The sequence below is a fragment of the Hylobates moloch genome, unplaced genomic scaffold (genome assembly GCF_009828535.3).
Source record: "Hylobates moloch isolate HMO894 unplaced genomic scaffold, HMol_V3 SCAFFOLD_12, whole genome shotgun sequence".
Classification (NCBI taxonomy): Eukaryota; Metazoa; Chordata; class Mammalia; order Primates; family Hylobatidae; genus Hylobates; species Hylobates moloch.
In genome coordinates this window covers 2287705-2305265 of record NW_026652287.1, presented here as the reverse complement: position 1 = coordinate 2305265, position 17561 = coordinate 2287705, and the positions used below count along the sequence as shown (strand labels likewise).

At 50.4% G+C, this 17561-nt stretch overlaps 1 protein-coding gene across 13 annotated transcripts in view; it reads right to left on the bottom strand.

The window, feature by feature from the left end:
- The window catches only part of RIMBP2 (RIMS binding protein 2), a 332521-nt gene that overhangs the window by 111443 nt on the left and 203517 nt on the right, over window positions 1-17561 (bottom strand). For all 13 annotated transcript variants that reach the window (XM_058424982.1, XM_032168269.2, XM_032168265.2 and 10 more), the window contains one exon: window positions 12661-12783. The gene's annotated coding sequence lies outside the window, so the exon portion shown is untranslated. The remainder of the gene's footprint in view (window positions 1-12660; window positions 12784-17561) is intronic.

Genomic DNA, 17561 nt, shown 5'->3' with positions numbered 1-17561 from the left:
CTGGGACAGAGCGCTCACTCTGTATCACTGCGCTGGGGACAAGGACAGAGCGGTTCAGGACAGACCCTGCCCTGGCCCTCCTGGAGCCCACTCCACACCCCAGCAAGCATCAGGCCTGGGAGTCCGCGACTCCCCGCCACTGCGGTTCTCCCTGCACTGCTCTGCCCCTGCCTCCACACAGTCTTACGGTAAGACGGTGGATGCAAACGTGCTTTGAAAGTGCAAAGTAGGGCCGGGCACAGTGGCTCATGCCTGTAATCCCAGCAATTTAGGAGGCCGAGGCAGGCAGATCACCTGAGGTCAAGAGTTCAAGACCAGCCTGGCCAACATGGTGAAACCCTGTCTCTACTCAAAATACAAAAATTAGCCAGGCTTGGTGGCAGGCACCTGCAATCCCAGCTACTCAGGAAGCTGAAGCGGGAGAATTGCTTGAACCCAAGAGGCGGAGGTTGCAGTGAACTGAGATTGCCCCACTGCATTCCAGCCTGGGCAACAGAATGAGACCCTGTCAAAAAAAAAAAAAAGAAAGAAAGAAAGTGCAAAGTAGGAGTCAGGTAACCCACGGAGGCCTCTGGGACCCCGCACTCCAGCCCTGTGTGCTGGTTACTCGGGACACACCCCCTTCCTTGCTGTCCAGAGCACTTGGCCGTACGTGGGAAAGGGGTGGGTTCGTGACCGCTGCGTCACAAAGTACCACAACTGGCACTTCTGCTTAAGACAACGGAAAGTGTCCTCTCACAGCCCTGGAGGACAGAAGGCTGAAATCCAGGTGTCAGCAGGGCCGGCTCCTCTCCTGGAACTTCTGAGGGAAAAGCCGCCCCATGCCCTGCTCCAGCTGCTGGCGTGGCCGGCGACGCTCGGTGATCTTTGACCAGAAGACACCTCACTCCCATCCCCTTGGGTGTCTCTGTGCCTCTTCTTCTTATAAGCACAACAGTCCTTGTGTTTAGGGCCTGCCCTACTCCAGCATAACCTTATATTAATGACACCTGCAAAGACTCATTTCCAAATAAGGTCATATTCACAGATACATAGATTTAGGACTTAGGCAGCTGACCCTCTACATCCCCTAAAATGATGAGGCGGCTGCTTCACTTGCTCCCCGTCTGCCTGGATTCATGCCTCTAGACACCTGCCCCGGGCCAAGCCCTCAGCCATGCTGGTACATGCCCTAGTGGCTCCCGCCTCGGGGCTGCCCCTGTTGTCTCCTCTTGCCCCTGTGAGATTTCCCCAGGGACATTGTTTGGCCAGGCCATTGTCGTCACGTGGGCCTCAGCTGAAGCGTCACCACCCCCTAGCAGACATGTGCAGGGTGCCCTGCGCTCCCCTCTCCCTCCAGGTCACCCTGGCTCATCACCGTCTTCCTCCGTCTCTGAAATTCTTATCTATTTGCTAGATGATCTGATTTTTTCTGTGCTCCTCCCACCCCAGTAGAAGGTAAGTTTCATGAAAATAAAAAATAACTTTGGACTTGCTCCTCATTTTCCTCCAAGCACCTGGCACGGTACCTGGCTATCCTTCTATTCTAGTAGATTCCTTTGAGGGTGTATATCAATGAAATTGCTCACGGTATTAGCTATTCTTGATCACTAACCTCTCCAGCACCAGCCACTATGTTAGATCACTGCGTGCATTCTATGCTTTGAACCCTTACATCTAGAAAGGTACTTTACGGCCACTTTAAAGATGAGAGGATACCACGGTTCTCAGAAATTAGTTAGCTTGATCACACGTAAACAACTAGTTAATGATCAAATTCAAATTTGAACCCAGACTGGTCTAACTAAAAGCCCAAAGTCTTTGAATTAGGTCATGCTACTGAGATCTACAGGAATATCCCCCTAGGGTGGGTGATGATTCTGCCGCTGACTCATTGGCCCTAAACCGTAAAGGATTGTAGACTGTGGCGGAGAGTACGTCCATGCCTGTAGCCATCTGATATGGTTGGCTGTGCCCCACCCAAATCTCATCTTGAATGGCAACTCCAATAATTCCCATGTGTTGTGGGAGGGACCTGGTGGGAGATAATTGGATCATGGGGGCGGTCTCCCCCACACTGTCCTGTGGTAGTGAATAAATCTCACAAGATCTGAAGGTTTTCTCAGCAGAAACCCCTTTCCCTTGATTCTCACTCCCTTCTCTTCTCTTGCCTGCCCCCACGTGATACATGCCTTTCGCCTTCCACCACGATTGTGAGGCCTCCCCAGCCACATGGAATGGTGAGTCCATTAAACCTCTTTCCTGTATAAATTACCCAGTCTCGAGTATATCTTTATTAGCAGCGTGAAAAGGGACTAATCCATCATCTCACTGTCCTCACTCCGGTCTCAGCAGCCCTGCTGAGCAGCTCTGGGGTAGAGGAGGCTGCGAGGGATGAGGCTCTGTCCACTTCCTGCAGGAGGGATGTGTCTGTCCACGGGAGACAAGCACACAGTGGTGCCTCATGAAAGGCCACGTCCCCATCACCGAGTCCCATTCTATGCCGGGTCCCCAGCAGCTATGGCGCCGGGCAGACCCACTCCCCAGAAACTGACCACATGTTGGGTTCCTGCCTGTGATGGCCTCCTTCAGGCACACCTTTCTCCCGGCTGCAGGCCACCCGGAGGAGCCAAGGACCAGGCACTTCTCTGCACATCGGGACTCCTGTCCTCTCCCTGAGGAGTGGGACCCTCAAGTTGTTCTGCCCGGGCCATCAGACCATGACTGCCCCGATGTCACTGAGCAGAGTACAGAGAGACTGGGATGTGTATCTGGCTCCCCCGACAGGCCCCCCTTCTCATCCTGTGAGTCCACAAGGCCCGCAGCAGCAAAGAGCCACAAACCGGGGGCTTAAAACAACAGCAACCCATCCTCTCATGCCCTGGAGGCCAGAAGTCCTCAGTCGAGGTGTGGACAGGGCCACGCACCCTCCGAAGGCTCCAGGGCAGGCTCCTCCCCGCCTCGCCAGGCTACTGGGCACTCCGTGGCTCGTGGTCCCAGCGCTCTGATCTCTGCCTCCATCCATGCCTGGCTTCCTCCCTGAGCATCTGTGTCTCTATCCAAACTCCCCTCTCCTTTCTCTTCCAAAGCCTGTCACTGAACGAGGGCCCTCCCTGATGTGTGACCGCACCTTCACCTGGTTACATCTCCAAACACGCTATTTCCAAACTAGGCCCCGCACGCAGGTTCTGGGTGGACGTGACTGTGGGGAGGCCAATTCAACCCACTCCTCCATCCAGAAGCTTCTCACCTGCCTTCTGCTCCCTGGGCTCCATAACCACTGATTCTGCTCACAGCCTCTGGTGCTTCCACCAGTCCCTGCCTCTAACTGCTTCTAGACTGAGCTCTCTGAATCTAGAAACCTTGTGAGTGTGAAGTTTAACCGTTCTTCCCTGCCAGGACTCTAAAATAAAAGCAGCTGTCGCTCTACTGCATCTGAAGAACAGAACAGTCTCACGGGCAATGGGAGAAGGGGCTGGAGAGATGCGTTCTGACTGCTGCTGTGAGTGAAGCACCACAGGCTGCAGTCCCTTTACCCAGGAGCTGGGGAGAGGCTGAGGACCCAGAATGTCTTAGGTATCAGGCAGTAGGAACTCAGGTGAAAAACACATGAGGCTTTTTTGTTTTTTTTTTTTTGCAGTGAGTAAAAAAGCCCAATGTGTTTTTTACTTGAATCTGAGAAGCTGAAGGATAAAAAGCATTTTATTTATCACAATGTGCTCACTTCTGATAGGCAACCTGCTTCAGAGGAGTGCTGGGTGTTTTGATCAGACTCCTGTGCCAGGACCTAAGTGGAGAACTGACTGTGGGTTAAATGCAACAGGGAGTGCGGGGTGGGGAGATCCTTGTTCGACACCAGCCCAGGCTGAGGAGATCCCGGAAATCATGAACTCTCTCGTGTTTATTCCCCTTGGAGAGTCTCTGTCTATTCCAGAAAGAAACTGCAGATTGATCTGTAGATGTGACTTTATAGAGTCACCTGTGCGCCCCAGAGAAGCACCTCTGCAGAGAAGCACCCTGACTCCAGGCATCCGGCTGCTCAGTCATTCTCCAGGAAGGCAGCAAGTGTCTGCAGTGCAGGTCGGTTCAGCGAGGCAGTCTCTCAACCCCTCACTCATTCATGCATGCACTTGCTCAGTTACTAATTCATCAATCAATCAGTATTTATCGAGTGCCTACTATATGCCAGATTTTGCGCTGGGCACTAGAACAAAGGCTCTCTTGAGGATGTTACATTTTGGTAGGGAAGACAAATACACAGGCAGACAGTTAAAGCAGACAAGATGAGTGCGCTGAAGAAATGGAACCCAGTGATGTGCAAGTGACCAGTAAGGAGGCCTCTGGTCCTTTAGACCAGGTGACCAGGAAAGCAACATGAAACTGAGACCCGATAAGCCAGGAATCAGAAATACAAAGTACTGAGGGAAACAGCATTCCAAAAAAAAAAAAAAACCACTCAGTGCAGGAAATCCAAGCTAGTCTGTGGAGAGGCCACATGAGGAGAGAAATATCTGGCCTGCCCCCTCTCTTCCAGCCATCCCAGGAGAGGACAACATGCAGGCAAAGAGCCAGCCAAGGCTGCAGATGATTGCAACTTCAGTTGCCATCTAAGCGTAACCATCCAAGTGGAGGCCCCACGTGAGAACCATGTAGCTGCCCAGTCAACCCACACAGCCGTGAGACATCAACACAAATCACTAATCTCCGCCACTCAGTTTTGGGGTTGCATTAGTCCATTCTCACACTGCTATAAAGACATACCTAAAACTGAGTAATTTACGAAGAAAAGAGGTTTAACTGACTCACAGTTCCTCAAGCTGTACAGGAGTCACGGCTGGGGAAACCTCAGGAAACTTACAATTATGGTGGAAGGCAAAGGAAACGCAGGCACATCTTCACATGGCAACAGGGAACAGCATGAAGCGGGAGGGGCTACACACTTTTAAACCAACAGATCTTGTGAGAACTCACCCACCATCACAAGAACAGCAAGGGAGAAATCTGCCCCCATGATCCAATCATCTCCCACCAGGTCCCTTCCCCAACATCAAGAACTACAATTCAACATGAGATTTGGGTGGGGACATAGAGCCAAACCATATCAGGGTGCTTTGTGATACAGCAATCGCTAACTGGTGTACCTCTGTGCGGGTCTCCCTGCATCTCCTCTTGCGTACTACATCTCTACAGAGTTGCAGATATAATTCCTTAAAAACCCAGGTTAGATCACATCATTCTACTGTTGAAAACCCTCTAATGGCTTCCCATCTCGCTCAGGAAGGAAAGAGCCAAAGTCCTTATCTTGGCCTTCAAAAGCTTTAAGTGATCTGCTCCAAGTCATCTCCCTCATCTGACCTCATCTTCTAACTATTCCCCGTGTTCATTCTACTCCTGCACCTCGGGCTTCCACACACTTCTCAGACACAGCAGGCATTCACCCTCTGCCCCAGGGCCTTTGCACTTCTGCACAGCTCCCTCCCTGGCTTCATCCAGGCCTCTGTTCAAAGGACTCACCCACAGTGAGGTCTCCCCAACCACTAAATGTAAACCAGCTCTTCCATGACTACCACTCTTCACCTCTTCTCACTTCCCCACCTGACCTGCACTTTAATTTATCAACTCTCTACCAGAACCAAGGCCATGGATTTAGATCACTTTTTCCAGAAACTAGAAAGCGTTTGACGAAAAGTGGTTGCTCAATATTTTTGAATGAATATGTCTTTAGGTGTAGGTTCAATTAGATTTCTCTTTTTTTTTCACTTTTATTTTAGGTTCAGGGGCACATGTGCAGGTTATATAGGTTTTAATCAGGGCAAGGACTGTAGGCTTTGAAATTCTTCAGGAAGCCAGTGCCTGAGGTGAACAAATCCATTTCCCTTTAAAATCTGTATATCTGGACATACTTTTCTGACTCTTTGAGTGAAAATTACTTGGCAGCCCTCATAATACAGTCAAAAAGGGCTCTGTAAAGAACCGTGTGGCCTGGATGCAGTGACTCATACCTGTAATCCCAGCACTTTGGGAGGCCAAGACGGGCAGATCACGAGATCAGGAGTTCGAGACCAGCCTGACCAACATGGGGAAACCCCGTCTCTACTAAAAATACAAAAATTAGCTGGGGGTGGTGGCATGCCCCTGTAATCCCAGCTACTCAGGAGGCTGAGGCAGGAGAATCGCTTGAACCTGGCAGGCGGAGGTTGCAGTGAGCCCAGATCACGCCACTGCACTCCAACCTGGGCGACAGAGCGAGACTCCTTCTCAAAGAAAAAACAAACAACAACAAAAAAATAAAGAAATAAACCATGTGTTGCTGTGCATAACCAATCACAGGCTGCAGGGAAGCAGGGCACGTTGTCTTTAGCTAAATTGAATGATCACTATTAAGATAGGCGGCACATCAGTGATATTTGGAAACAAAAAAGCCAGCATATGAATGTGACCAGTGGGCTAATTATCAGTTCAGACAGGCCCTGAATGCACATTGGCACAGCTCCACAGCTGTAATTATCCCCATTAACACAAGATGAGCAGTCTTAATTCACAGGCCGCACGTCCCCTCTTGCCCCCTAGTCACTTTAGGATGTGGAAGACACAAGACGAATCAGGTGCGAGATGAGACAACGGTGACCACAGGATTTGGGATGAAAGGCCGTGGTGATGGCTGCCTGAGCTTCATGCTTTAACCCAAGTGAGCCGCTTCTATCACTCTACCACACGTGTCATCTAATAATGGAACAACGTCAGTTTCTTGAGGATCAGCAGGGAGGTCCATAGAGTACGAACCTGGAGTTCTCACACCCGAGGATCCAGGGGTCACGACGCACTCCGTCTCCCACACATGGTGAGGCCCTGACCCTGAACCGCACATCCCTAGGCTTCCCTGTCATAGCAGATGACACCATTGCTGTCCCAGAAACTCACATCCTGACTCCTTCTCGCCTTTCACACTCCACGTCCAGTCCATCAGCAAACCCTGTTGATTTGACCTTGAAGACACACCCCGAGCCTGCGCGCTTCTCCCCACCCTGGCTTAGTGGAAGCCCCCATCATCTCGCATCAGGACATGGCTCCCAGTGGGGACCTTGCTTCCACTCCTGATTTTTTTCTGTGTGGCCACTGGAGTGACCCTCTACAAACCAAAGCCAGATGCGCCTCCTCTCTCAATTCCAGTGGCATCTGACATAAACTGATTGCAAAACTATGCCACAGTCACTCCCTGCATCTGAGGTAGGAGGGTAAGAGATGGGGCTTGGACTCTGGACCAAACAGGACTAGCTAAATCAGGTCCTAGGCAGAAGCACCTTCCCATGAGATGCACCCACAGTGCCATGTCAGTTTACCATTGCCATGGCAACATCCAGAAGTTACCACCCCTTTCCATGTCAGTGACCCAGCCATCCAGAAGTTACCACCATTTTCCAATAATTTTCTGCATAACCTGCCCCTTAATTTGCATGTAATTAAAACCTGGTTTAAACACGACTTCGGAGCTGCCTTTGAGCCACAACTCTAGGCACACAGCCTGTGAGGTAGCCTTGCTCTGCAAGGAGCAGGACCTCTGCTGCTGCTATGCACAGACACTTCAGTAAAAGCTGCTACCACCACCAGCTTGCCCTTGAATTCTTCCCTGGGCAAAGCCAAGAACCCTCCCAGCCTAAGCCCTGATTTGGGGGCTCCCTGCCCTGCACCACATATATATTCTTGCTGACATGACTTCTTGGCTCCTCATAGCTGGAGACAGAGTTAGCTTCCCCATCCCCTGAAACCAGGCAGACCCTGAGCCTTGCTTTAGCCAGCAGAATTTGAGAAGTGCCTTGCCCCATTCAAGCCTGGGCCTCATGAGGTCTTCTGTGCCTCTGCCTCATTCATGGCCCAGCTGTGCCCTGGCCAGAAGCCCTATCTCGCCTGATGGAGGAGGGGAGAGCAAGGAGCAAGGCGGTCATCCCAGCCCAACCAACCAACACCCTCCAGTGGCCACTCAGGGGCATGTGAGCCCCGGCTGGACCGGAGGAGCTGTTCAGTCCAGTCTGGTCAAGCTGAGAAGCTCCATGCAGCCAACCAGAGGTTTGGGAGCAATGATGGACTATGACCGCTTCAAGCCCCAGGCTTCGGGATGGTTTGTTATGCAGCCTTATTGGGACAGGGGGTAATACACACAGTTCTACAATTCTTGGAATTCTACCTTGGCCTATAAGACTCTGGCCAATTTATTGCCAATCCAGGTTTCATTGTTTACTTCCCTGCCCCTCCCCATTCACTGTCCGGCCCACCTTCTCCTTGGACATGTCAAGCATCCACACATCCCAGGCCCTCAGCACTCCCCCCTGCCTGGATGCTCCTCCCTGAACACTGACAGGGCTGCTTCCACCCTCTGCTCAACATATATGTCTAGGGAAGCCTCCTGGACCACTCTTTTAAAGTGCCACCATCAGCAGGAACTGATTTCCTGCTCGTTTACCCAATTTATTTTTCTGCAAAGCACTTATCACTGCCTGACATTATATCACATGCATTTGACTTTTTCTTCATTGGGGAGTTGAATGTTGAGGTCTATTTTACTAACTGCTATACCCCTGGTGCCTGCAACAGTGCCTGGTACATAGCACTCAATCAGTCCTTGTGAATGAATGGTCATGCAATAAAGCAGCTCATGGCCCAGGGATGCCACGTGTGTCTCATGATACAGATCCCTGTTAAGGTGCACGGTGTTTCCCTTTCCCTTGGTAGGGATGGTGGGGACAGGGAAATTCCCCAAAAGACAGGGTGGACTTGCAGGCGGAGTCTAGACAGACCATCATGCAGGCGGAGTCTAGTCAGACCACCCCACTTGGTTCAGACTCCAGTGCTTTTCCATCTCTTGGTATTTTAAATTCCACAGACCAGGAATGAAGGGCTCTGGAATACTACCTTTTCTCTTGTACAAGTCCCATCAAAAAGAACACAGCTGGGCACGGTGGCTCACGCCTGTAATCCTAGCACTTTGGGAGGCAAAGGCGAATGGATCACTTGAAGTCAGGAGTTCAAAACCAGCCAACATGGCAAAACCCTGTCTCCACTAAAAACACACACACACACAAAAAAATCCGGGTGTGGTGGTGGGTGCCTGTAATCCCAGCTACTCGGGAGGCTAAGGCAAGAGAATCTCTTGAACACGGGAGGTGGAGGTTGCAGTGAGTTGAGATCATGCCGCTCCACTCCAGCCTGGGTGACAGAGTAAGACTCCATCTAAAACAAAAAACAAAACAAAAAAAACACCAAAGAACTCTTCTTGGGTTCTTCCCATATATGGGGCAATCTAGCCTTTAGCGTTCCTCCCCAATCCTCCTTGCTAATGATGCAAAAAAGGCTTGAAAACTCCATATGCCATTAGGCGATTCTTTTCCAAAGAAAGAGATGGGAAAATTGCTCCTCCATTGCTATGAAAATGTTCCTGACCACCGTTTCTTCTGTATTTTTCTGCATTCTCTAACATAACATTCCGAGTAAGAAAACCATGTCCAGCACACCATGCTTTGTTTTGCTGGGGAAGCAGTGAGCTCCCTTCCCCGAAGGAGTGAGAATTATGCAATTTTTCATATTTTCTTTTCTGTCCAGCCTCCCTGGAAACTCAGAGCCAAGTGAGAATCTTGGAGTAACTATGTTCAGCCTCCAAGGTGGTATATTTTAGTTCTTTCTTCTCTTTATGCAAACATTCTACTTCCTTCATATCCCTTCATTATATTTAGTGATTTTGGTAATTAGGCCTTATCCTTGGAAACAGGCGTAATAAAAACACATTCACAGATAATGAAGTCATCAATTATCATTTTTTAAGTATGAAAATCAAGAGGGACTCAAATCAGGTTAAATATCACTGTGTGATCCATGCTGGGGGCGGGGAGGTGTCTAGTCAGTTTCAGTATTATTCTCCCACGATTGTTTTAGGAAACATTCAGCCCCAATTTCAGTCTTTTCTATTTCACTGAAAGCTTTTATATTTGGAAGGAAAACTACATCCCATTCACAATTCAGTAAAACCCAGTGGTGGGTGTGATTTGGTGGCCCGGTCACCAGGCTCTTCACCAGGCTGGCACTTCAGCGTCTTTGTTCTGTGCAGGCAAAGGAGAGGGGCTGTGAGCCGGCCCTCAGGCACACTTAGCTGGGAATCCTGCACCACCTGACATCCTCCCAGGATGGGTCTCTGATCCCAGTAGAATCCTCTTTGGCTCTCAGCAAATCAGGTTGATTGAAACTGTGTTGAGGTTCCAATTCCACTCACATCACTGACAACAAAAGAAAAAATGCCACCAACTCAAAGGGCATGAGGTCAGAAAGGAGGGAAGATGCTGCATCGCCGGCTTTGAAGGTGGAACATGAGGCCCTAAGCAGCCCTTGCAGCTGGAAAGGCAAGGAAGGAATTCTCCCCAAAGCTCAGACAGGCAGGCAGTCCTGCCAACACTAGACCATAGCCCTGTGAGGCTCCTCTCCGACTTCTGACCTCCAGAACTGTAAGAGACTATGACTACGTCGCTTTAAGCCACCGAGACACCGTGGGGTCACTTGCTACAGCAGCGATAAGAAACAGATACACAGTTTCTAAACTCAGTACCACTGACACGTGGGACCAGGTGATAATCTGCTGTAGGAGACTGATCTGCATGGATCTGCGCGTGGGAGAGGGTTTTACCTCCCTGGCCTCCCCTTCCCCAGTCATCTCAATCAAAAGTGTCCTCAGACATTGCCAAATATCCCCTGGAGGGCAAGTTGGCCCTGCTGAGAACCATCTTTCATGGCTTTTTAATCCAGCAGACTCTCCGCTAAGCTCCTTCCTCCCAGGGATTCATGGCACACCCTCCATTAAATTCACTAAGCCCTGAATGTGTGTCCCAGGCACTAAAGGCAGAGGGTTGGATAAGTCACGATGTGTGCCCTCAGAAAACTCACAGTCAGTCATCGAGGCAACTGCTTAAAGAATTACGTGGTAGCACCTCCTCTCTTGAGGGTTACGTTCTGAAAACTTAGAGCACACAGTGAGAAGCAGGACAGTGAGCTTGCTGAGAACTGCAGGACCAGCTTGGTTCACATTCCGGGCTGGTAGTCAGAGAATAGGGCATCTTTCTTTGCTAATTGAGATGGAATCATTCTTTTCTAATTGAGATGGAATCCACATGCCATAAAGGTCACCATGTTAGTGTGCAATGCCCCATGGTTTTGGCACATTCACAAAGTTCTACAGCCATTATTATCATCGAACTCAAGAAAATTTTCATCACTCCAAAAAGAACCTCATACCCCTTAGTGATCACTCCTCATCCCCATCCCCCCATCCCCCCACTGCCTCCACTGCCCCCACCACCATCCCTGGAGGGGTCACTCCTCACCTCACCCCCCACCCCCTCCACTCCCCCCACCACCATCCCTGGAGGGGTCACTCCTCATCCCCACCCCCCACCACCATCCCTGGAGGGGTCACTCCTCATCCCCATCCCCCCACCCCCTCCACTGCCCCCCCACTATCCCTAGAGGGGTCACTTCTCACCCCCATCCCCTACCCCCTCTACTCCCCAACTATCCCTGGAGGGGGTGGGGGGATGGGGATGAGTCACTCCTCACCTCACCCCCCCCCCCCTCCACTCCCCCCACCACCATCCCTGGAGGGGTCACTCCTCATCCCCACCCCCACCACCACCCTCCCTGGAGGGTCACTCCTCATCCCCACCCCCCACCACCATCCCTGGAGGGGTCACTCCTCATCCCCATCCCCCCACACCCTCCACTGCCCCCCCACTATCCCTAGAGGGGTCACTTCTCACCCCCATCCCCTACCCCCTCTACTCCCCAACTATCCCTGGAGGGGGTCACTCCTCATCCTCATCCCCCACCCCCTCCACTCCCCCCACCACCATCCCTGGCAACTACCCAGATGCTCCCCTCAGAGCTCCAAACGCTTCCCCAAAGAGGCTACAGATGGAGGTGAAATCACTTCTTGATTTAAAGAGTATTTGCGGATGCAGCCTAATCCTGTTTTCTGTAATTGTGAAATGCAAATGACCCCGCTAATATATGTACTGGATCATAGAACTGGAGATTACTTTCTTTTTTATTTTTGTAAAAAAATGTTTCCCAGAATGAGAATCCAATCAAATTTTAACACTTGGTGAAAAAATTCATTCAGCTTAACTCAGTGGCATCAATAGCAAATCAACCCACTGGCTAAATATTGAAGGAGATCTCAGCTCATCAGGAATGCATGAGGAACATCCAGTTACCTGTCCTCTGATAGAGCAAGGTTCTGGTTTAGCTATCCTCTTTATAACACAGGTCATTAAATGTCTGAGGAGCAGCTTAAAATTCCTGAAGTTTGAAACCCACTGTAGCCACCTCTGGTCTTTAACGTAGGCAGACTCCATTTCCATTCAGGAGCGGTGTGCCTGCCACTGCACAGCTCAGCTGTGTTTAACATCCTAAGAAATGGAAATGCATAATTGGCTTTACGGGATTGCTTCCAGAAACACTGGAATTTTGTTATTTATTGCTTTTTATACCACAAAAAGGGGAAAAACAGCCCCAACATCTCTGAATGTGGATGATGGCTTCCAAAGGAGCTTTACATATCTTCTGCTCGAGGGTCCTGCAGCCCTCCTTCCTCACATTGACCTCACAAAGAGCAGAAGCGGTCCCAAATGCAGAAAGCCAGCTTACCTTCAGGACCTGTTCTAGGTTCTCCAGCTTGGCTTGGAGCTGATGTTTCTCCTTCACGGCCAAATCGCGCTCTCTGGTCACCAGGGTGAGCGGGTGGTTGAGATGCACATACTCTGCCTTCACCTGCAAGCGGAAGGGATGGAGACAAGGAGGTTATCACAACATGCCTAAGAGCTGGTATCCATTGCTTCCTCTTTAGGAGCAAAATCTTCAATTTCCTCTTAGAGGATCCTTCCCTCCCTCCTTCTCCATCACGGACTGGGTCCACTCCTACTAGGGGTCGCTACACATGACCAAGGGCTGGCCAATCAGCAGACGACCTCTGTCTTCCTCCCTGCCCCCCACCTCCACCACAGCCTCAGTGATTGGTTCAGGGTTGCAAATGTGTCACAGGCCTGGCCAGTCAGTGTAATCTCATCCCCCGGATGTAGTGATTGGTTGGGGAAGTCACATGATCCAATTGCATTCTGGGGGAATGAGATCTTGCACTCGTATAGGAAACTGGAAGAACTCTCCCTTTTGCCCACTGGACTTGGAAAGTTAAAGACAAAAAGCTGGAACTACTGTAGCCTTTGCCATCACGAGGGAAGAACCGATCTGAGAACACAGCCAATGAGATAAACGCAGAGAGACGCAGAGGGAAAAGCAGGATCCCCGTGGCATCATTTGAGCACCCAGATCAAGCTGAGCCTGAAGCTAATTGTCTTTTCCTTTTCAGACACTTGGACCAATAGATTATCCTTGTTTGCTCACACCAATTTGAATCGTCTGTCCCCTGTAACCATGAGAGCCCTAACAGATACAAGTGTTTTCCCACTGTCTAAGCATATTTATTCTTGTCTAAAAATTTTACCTCATCCTAAAAGTGAATAAAAATGCCAATGAAATTCCACATGAACTAGAATGCATTCCCCCAATAAACCCAAAAACCACATAAATTCCATTCTCAGGCCACAGCCCCCAGGGCCAAGCTACAAGCTTATTGGGAAGGCAGGCACCATGTTCAGTCTCTCTCCTCTTCGAAACAGGTAAGGGGATGCTGTGAATGAAAGAAGTCACCATGGTTCCTTTCCCATTCATTTTCACTGTGGAGGCAACATATTTTAATGCAACGGCAGCCTTGTAATTTCTTTTCCTCCTCCTCTGGCGTTATGATGTGAATTATGGCTTCAATAACAGACTAACATAATGTCACGCTTTTCAGCTGCAGAAGTCCTTTCTATTTCAAATACTTTCTGTACTAAGTGTTAGTTTAACCTGACAACTTCTGGGGCACCAAAAGAAAGGCAAGCACCCACTTGGCATTGCCAAATGGGAACAGGGTTACAGGAAAGCTGTTATTAAGAGGTCGTAGAGAGGTCTCATTCGAAGGAATATTTTAATGCCATTTTGCTGCAATGTGATGTTATCAGGCAACGAACTTAGAGAAATAATCCAAATGCCCCCGGTGAAAATGTCACAACCCATTTGAATTAAACCATCCTCACTTCTGAACCTCAATACCCTGGGGTGCAGGTTTGCAGGAAGCATCACTTCTTGCATCCTATTTGTTCAAGAACATTAGGACTTGGGGGTCATGCTTGAATGCCCCTAAATTCAGTCTCACACAGCGACCAGCACCATCTTTCTGAAATACCTGCCAGATCTTGCCTCTCCCTGCTTGAAACCTTCTGTGGTTTCCACAGAAATTAGAATAAAATCCAAACTCCTTGGTGGTCTAAAAGTCCTACCTGCCTGCTATACCCTCTTGCCACTATGCTGGGGACACCCTGGCCTCCTTCTGTCCCTTAAACAGGTCAAGCTTCTTCCTACCCCGGGGCCGCTGCACCTGCTGATTCCGTTGCTTGCAGATCTCTACCCCGCCCTGCCCCAGTCTGCTCAGGTATGGCTCCTTCTCATTAGGTGTCACCTCAGACAGGCCTTCCCAACCCTTGCAAGGTGACGAAAGCCTTGCCTCCAACCCCCGCCTCCATGCCCCTCCCTCCCACACCACCATGCTTTGGTGTCCACGTGTGCTTGGCACTGTCCTCTGCAGCTGTTTGCCTTCTTCCTGTGGCTGCTCCTCATTGGAACAGAAATGTCACCAGACAGAAGTTTTCTTCCGCCTTGCAATTTCCCATCATCAGAGCCCAGAGGACTGCCTGGCAGGGAGTCAGTGGTCGGGCAAGATTTTTGTACTGAATGGAATGGTGTTGAGGAAATTTCCAAGATGGAAAGGTGGCCCTGGCTCCTGGGTGGACTATTGCTGTCAGCCCTCCCAGACACAGGCGCCACTGTCATCCATCCCCCCTTTGTGTCCCAAGAGGCTTATCCTCATGGCCTGCACCCCCCGTACCATCCGGCTTCTAATCAGGCTTGCCCAGGGGAAGGCATGATCAAGAAACGATGGATCAGCATGACCCCCGGCCCCCGGCCCTCCCCACCAGCCTGCAGGGATTACCCTGAGCTGCTCCCCTTAGAAAGGCTGCTGGTGAGCCTGGCCCTTGGCTGGAGGCCTGGGAACTGGGATTTGGGGAGAATTCCTACATTCTCTAATTGATTAGGGTGGCTTACCATATCTAGGCTGCTTGAACAAGACGGTTTATGATGAACACCTTTCCTTCTGGGAGTCGGAATTTCGGTATGTGCTGGACAGAGAGTGCCCGTGTGACCAGGACCCCATAAAAACTCTGGCTGCTTAGTCTTTAATGGGCTTCCCTGACAGATGACATTTCACACACATCACAGCTTGCAGCTGCGGGTCCACTAAGCATCCTGTGTGATTCTTGGGAATCCTCTTGTGAGACGACCTGGAGAGCCTGTACCTGGTCTCCCCCGGCTTCATTCTGTGTGCCCTCTCCCTTCGCCACCTGTGCTGTGTGTCCTTTTGCTGTAGTAAGTCACAGCCCTGAGGGCAGCTGCACACTGATCCCTGCAAGTCCTCCCACTGGGTGGTGGAACTGGGGTAACCCCCAACATTGTCCTTCTCTGGGGAGGGCCTCTCCCACACCCTTCTCCCTGTACCCATAGCAGGTGGCCATGGCCCCCGGCCTCTGCTGGTCTCAGACTCCCAACCTCCTTTGCAAGTGTCCTGCCCGTGCCCCCTGCCCGCCCCCCCCCCCGGCCCCGGCAACAGCACCCACACCTTTGTTAGTACTTTCTTTTCGAAACTCTGCTCCATCCTCCAGTTTGCAAGTACTGTGTATTTGCTATTGTGACCCTGATGGGTAAAATCTCCAAAAAAAAAAAAAAAAACATTAGCAGCCCAGAAGCAACATGATGGCTCAGAGGCTCCCTACATAAGGAGTTTCTAGTTTGGGGAGGAATCGATTCAGACTCATGTTTCACAGAGAAGCCAACTTGGGTTTCAGGCTCCATGTGCAGAACCCAGCATGAAGATGCATTTATTATCCAGCTTTTCATAAGAGCACTGGACAGTCAGGAATTGCCCTCTAAGGGGCAGCATCCAGTGCTTTGGTCAAGAACAGACAACCTCCAACCTGCAGACAGGCTGCCATTCCAGTGTGAACCTGGAAAGAAATTACCGAGCACCGGAATGCATTCTCCCACGGGTACGTTACAAACAGCGGCCAGAAGCTAGAGTCCAGCTGGCCCCTAAGTCCTATTTGTCCCACGATAGAGCTAAAAGGAGCTAAATTTAACACAGTAGAGCGGAAACACTGTGTTTCCGCAGTGGACAATAGGGTGGCAATCGCAGTGACTTAACGGAAGGCAATAATATTGGGAGAACGAAAGGGTCTGTTGACCTTGAGGTGATACTCATAAGCAAAGTAAAAGAAAAGAAGTTCTTGGAGGAAGGTGAAGAGTCCAGGCAGAGTCCATGGAGGACCTCGGGGGCAAGCCAATGACATTTACTCTTTCTTTTTATTTCGAGATGGAGTCTCGCTCTGTCACCCGGGCTGGAGTGCAGTGATGTGATCTCGGCTCACTGCAACCTCCACCTCCCGAGTTCAAGGGATTCTCATGCCTCAGCCTCCCAAGTAGCTGGGGTTACAGGTGCACACCACCATGCCTGGCTAATTTTTGCATTTTTAGGAGATACAAGGTTTTGTCATGTTGGCCAGGCTGGTCTTGAACTCCTGACCAAGTGATCTGCCCACCTCGGCCTCCCGAAGTGCTGGAATTACAGATGTGAACCACCTCGCCTGGCCAATATTTACTCTTTCGTGGACCTCACCTCATGCCACAATTATGGTTTTGCATTTCTTTGACTTAAAACTCCCCATAGTGTCATCTTTTTGTTTACCAGAATGATGAAGTCCAAGGCTCTGGTTAGCAACAAGGAGGAGAGGGTGTGTGGACAAGGAGAGGGGAGGGAGAACCGAAGAGACTGATTTCCTGGATGTATAATGGCTGAATTACGGCCCCACACAAAGATGTCCACATCCAAATTCCTAAAGTCTGTGAATACATCACTTTTTGCGGCAGAACGGACCCTGAAGATGAGATTGCGTGGAGGGTCCTGAGAGTGGGAGAGGACCGGGGTTATCCAGATGGGCTCTACGTAATCACAGTGTCCTTATCAGGAAAAGCAGAGTCAGAGACGAAAAAGAGAGAGCTTGGATCATGCTCTGCTGCCAGCTTTGAAGATCAGGGAAGGAAGCCAAAAAAACCCAAGAGGAGAGACTGTCCCCCAGAGCCTCAGGAAAGCACACAGGCCTGCTGACATCTTGACTTTAGGACTTAAGACCTCCAGAGCGGTGAGACACGATGGCGTGCTTGTGGGAATTTGTCACAGCAGCAATAGGCAACTGACGCGGAAATCAGCTAGACAGCAGTCCTCATTACCGCGAGCACGCGTCGAATTGTCACTCTACACCAACAACTGGCATCTGTCCCTGGAAAGCCCAAAGCCCCAATGAGCTGGGCCCCACCCCTCCCTATTCCCCCAAGTCAAGGTT